Raw genomic sequence first — 4,882 nt, 5'->3', positions numbered from 1 at the left:
TGTGTGTGTGTGTGTGTGTGTGTGTGTAAATCATCAATTTAGGGTAGTGAAAGTCTGTTTATCCATGCAGTGACCCACATATGCTCCCCAGAAAGGCCTCATCAAAAGCCTCATTGTCCTGCTCCTCTCATTCCCTTCACCTCCTTCTCCCTGTCCCTCAGTCCTCCCTCCCTCTTTTTTCTCTTTTTTACCTCCCTCGTTCAATCACTCTCTCCGTCTTTTTTATAAGCCAGTCTTGACTGTCTCAGACAGTCCCCCCCCACGCTTTCTTGACTTCCTGAACCCCATGGTAAAGTGAAACCCTTGCTTCAACACACAGTAACACACAGCAGCAGCAGGAAAGTGAGAACTTGGCGTCTATGGTCACTCAGCATAGGGACTCTACTCCATCTTAATCAGCCTGCCGAGACCTTAGAGGTGCCCCTAAAAGCTTCGGTGCAGAATGAGTCTGGTACGTTTGGGGGGGGGTCGATGGTACGTACACTATCTGCTTAACTAACCTTGGCTTGAATTCTAATCTGTTTTCAGTTTGGCTACGACGACGCAAATTCATCTATTCATACAAATTGAACACATAAGAGCAATTTAAAGCAATTATTACACGTTACATTTATGATTTAAAAAATATTATGCGGGCAGGTCTATGTATCTCCAGTATTCACAACAATTTGCACCAGCCACAGACTAAACACTTGTTTTTCATGGAGGATCAGAATTGATTTGATTTGCAGGTCTAAATACGTTTAGATATCTGGGTTGACACTAGACAAAATTTGGTTCTAACTACAAGTTTTTCAGACACATCACACATTTTTGTTTCTTCAATATGTAGACATGTATTTTAGGTCTGATCAACATGCGGACATAAAGTCAGTAAATGCAGTTGAAACAGTTGCTTCATCTAACCTGGACCTCTTAAACGATGTTACTGATCAACTAAATTTAGCTCATTTTTAAATGAGACATCCAGATGTCTTGATCTTAAAATCACCCAAACTCTACTTATTGTGGATCAACGTTTGAGTTTATCCTTTCAAACGGCACCTATCTCATGTTGTCGCTTTTGAGGCGGAAAACTCATTTCTCCATTTCTATTTTATTTAATTCTTTTTATAAATCAATGCTATTGGTCACCCTTTCTGTGGGTTGTACAAATATTTAAACAGTGACAAGTTGATTTTGTCTAGTTTTGTCTGAGGTATACATTGTTTTCGAAATTGGTATTTTTTAATTCCCTTAAAAACAAAGGTTTTGGACATACACGGTTTGGTTACACTTTACTTGAAGGTATGTACATAAGAGGCACATGACACTGTCATGAACGTGTCATGAACATTATTTACAAGTCACACACATTTATGATATAACGCTTCTTTTAGTAGGGGTCATTTGGTTTTGTCATGACAAGGGTTAGGGTTCATGTGTCATGACATTGTCTTATGTAGATGCCTTCAAGTAAAGTATCAACTTAAGGTTTTTGCCAAACAGCAACAATATCAACCTACAACCACTGTGGTGTTCTTTTCATTTTATATATTTTTCCTCGATCTAATGAGTTATTTTATTAAGAGCCAAACATTTGATTTGGTTTGGGAAAATGTTGCTGAATGGATATGGAATATCCTGCAGAGATGCAGGTTTGCCAAGTCTCATATATCATATATATGGTTGAGACAATCTTTTGACTCTTTTCTGGCTTTTATGTCAATTTCCAAAGACAAAAAAAAAACAGTTTGGAACTTTTGTCTGCCTGCTGTAATATATTAATGACTCACTTGAATTGACTATGTTGCCAGGAAACCTTTGCCAAAGCAACTGGGTCAGCTCTGGCAAATTTGTCTGATTTATTAATAAAACAAAGGTCTTTCAACTAAGCTGTGCCAAAAGTCCACTTCCTGGCTTTGATCGTATTTGTTGCCAAGCAACATCAGGTTTGAAACTGCTGAAAATTATAGACGTCAGTGACACGCTGGGCTCTGGGATATTAGGTCACCTAACTGAGTCTAACTATCGTAAAACTTGTATGATATGAATCATACTCACCCAAACAACTCATTTAATACATAAGCTGCAGTGAATGTGAACAGCGACAGATGCTGGCCGGAGGATTTTGAGACGAAGGGCTCTAGCGTGACCCGCTATGTAGCACTCTACCTGACAATATGGGATTGTCTTGGTTTCCAGTTTTCTCTTAATGGAAGTCAGCTGTGGTTTTTTTTTTTTCCTGTCAGGAGCGGCATCAGAATGCTGTCCCACCGGGAAGCAGTCCAGTGAAAACATTAGAGAGTGAGCTGAGGAGGAATGGAAAAGGTGAAGGAGAAAGAAAGTGAAGTAGAGGGAGAAATAATGGTCCAACAGAACCACTGTGGAATTACTGAGACGTAAGAGTGGCGAGTGCAGAGGGAGAATAGACAGAAGGGGTCATTCTAAGGACTAAAAGAAAGAAATACTTTGCTTTTCATTTATTTTCAAGGTACTAGGAAAGCACTCCAATTTGATACTTTTATTGCCACACAATGAATGTTTTGTTGTTTAGGGAAGAAAATCTGTGATAAGATACATATGAGCTAAAAAAAAGAAGAAGAAAAGACAACAAGATTTAGAGTAAAATCATTTGCCACTAACCTACTCTCTTCTTCATAAATACAGTGTAATCTTGTGATGAACTCTATTAATTCAATGGGAAGTGGGTCAAATTAAGGTCTGCTGCACTTTGTTAGCTACATGCACGCAATAAAAGGAGAAAATGAAGGCACAGTGATCAATGCAATGCATGCAAGTGACATTAATCAATGAAACAATTTCAGGAGGGAAAAGAATACTGTATTTCTACAAAATCATGCAGGGAGTATTTTATCAACTTCAATACAGTCTGAGGTTTTGTGGAGTCAGCATCTCGCTGCCATTAGAGTAACTGTACCTCAAGGCACTTCCGTACCTGCATCAACCGTTGCCGCTTCAGTAGAACCAGTACTCCCAGGATCCCTTAGGAGCGAAAAGAGGCCTGAGAGAAAGTACAGTAAAGATGTGGATACTGTAGCAGTTAGAGTACATTCTTACTTGCGGCACATTCACATCCAGCATCCTTCCTGATGACTTAGCTTCTCCCCACTGCACCCAGCTGGTGAATCCTCATCGCTCAGGGCACAGATGACATGCTGGCTGGGATGTTTGCCAACGCTGGCTTTTTTTTATTGTCAAAGGAAAATCTTTGGTGTGGCACTCGTCTCCTGGAGAGCTTCATAGAGAGTTCATTCATGTGTTAGGTCACAGCACTGACTCCCCAACAGATCGGCCTGTCTTTTTAACAACCCCAAGTCTACGCCTCGCCACCGGCCGGCCTCAAAGAAATTTCATGTACCTGAGAGCTTCTATTACTCAATGAACAACAAGAAGTAATTACCTCTCTGCCTGTACCGAGTACATGGTCCATCTGTAAAGAAGTGGATCACTGACACATCTGGATGATTGCTCTGCACATATTGCAGCAGCACCGAGTCGAGATGCTGCCAGATGGCTGCACAGCCTTTTTGTTTCAATGTCAGGGTGGTCCGCTCAACATAACCACTCTGCACTACCTGCTGTCAGTTTGACATCGATCGATGGAAAACAGTTAGCCTTCTCTTCCCAACTTGCAGGAATGGTTTTCAACATAAACTCAACAAAACTCAATAAAGAATTTACATGTCATGATATTAGGGATAAAAAGTTAAAGCGTTTCAGGCACAGTCTAAGGGCTCCTGCACACTGCCTTCGTGGCGTGCCAGCTGCGTGGCGTGTCCGTTGTTATTTTGTGCAAAAACAATAGGACCAATGCCTATTTTTCACACGACACGCATGCGTGTTGGAAGTGTTTCCAGGCAAAATAAAATATGAAAAGATGTTCATATGAACATGAAAATGTACTACTGTTATTATTTCATTTTATCATTGGGAAACAGACATGTGTACAGACAAGGCCAGCAACAGCAGCAGCAACTGCACCACGTCAGATACGTTTCTGGTGTGCAAAGACATGTAAAACGCTACGCAACTGACATGCAACAGACACGCCACGCTCACGCCACGCAGGGAGTGTGCAGAAGGCCTAAAAGAGAGAGTCACTGAGCGACTTCAATTGTTGCCAAGAGCTGGTAGAATTTACCAGCACATAATCTCACATTTTCTATTGGGAACTTTGAAGTCTGGCTCTAGTGGCTGTAATTCTGCACCAAGGCTGAATTTTGGATAAGAGACTTCAGGGGACCACTAAGATCTATATAAAAGAGAATTCAAGAACAGTATTAGGGGACCACTAAGGTCTATATAAAAGAGACTTCAGATACAGTATTAGGGACCACTAAGGTCTAATAAAAAAGACTTCAGATACAGTATTAGGGACCACTAAGGTCTATATAAAAGAGACTTCAGATACAGTTAGGGGACCACATAAGGTCTATATAAAAGAGACTTCGTACAGTATTAGGGACCACTAAGGTCTATATAAAAGAGATTCAGACAGATATTGGGACCACTAAGGTCATATAAAGAGACTTCAGTACAGTATTAGGGGACCACTAAGGTCTATATAAAAGAGACTCGAATACAGTATTAGGGACACAAGGTCTATATAAAGAGACTTCAGATACAGTATAGGGGACCCTAAGGTCTGAGATAAAGAGACTTCAGATACAGTATTAGGGGACCACTAAGGTCTATATAAAAACATCCAGGAAGCAACATGTCATGGACCTTTAAAGACAGTGTTGGGAGTACAGACAACATCTGTGTCCCAACAGGTGACGGTACATCTGAATCCGAGCTGCTGACGGATATCAACATGTTGGGAATTAATGTGTAGGCTTGCTACATGTAATATCATTGCATTTTATCCGCCGTGGAG

General features: G+C 40.7%; 1 long non-coding RNA gene across 1 annotated transcript in view; it reads right to left on the bottom strand.

Moving 5' to 3' along the window:
- LOC116705024 (uncharacterized) overlaps nt 1-3,891 on the bottom strand; it is a 7,342-nt gene extending 3,451 nt beyond the window's left edge. Inside the window, exon 1 of the long non-coding RNA XR_004335825.1 lies at nt 3,831-3,891. This is a non-coding gene — a long non-coding RNA (uncharacterized LOC116705024). The remainder of the gene's footprint in view (nt 1-3,830) is intronic.
- Between the last annotated feature and the right edge of the window lie 991 nt (nt 3,892-4,882).

The sequence above is a fragment of the Etheostoma spectabile genome, chromosome 17, assembly GCF_008692095.1.
Source record: "Etheostoma spectabile isolate EspeVRDwgs_2016 chromosome 17, UIUC_Espe_1.0, whole genome shotgun sequence".
NCBI classification, from domain to species: domain Eukaryota; kingdom Metazoa; phylum Chordata; class Actinopteri; order Perciformes; family Percidae; genus Etheostoma; species Etheostoma spectabile.
Note: the sequence above shows the minus strand (reverse complement) of the source record. Positions and strands in the feature narration are given on the sequence as shown.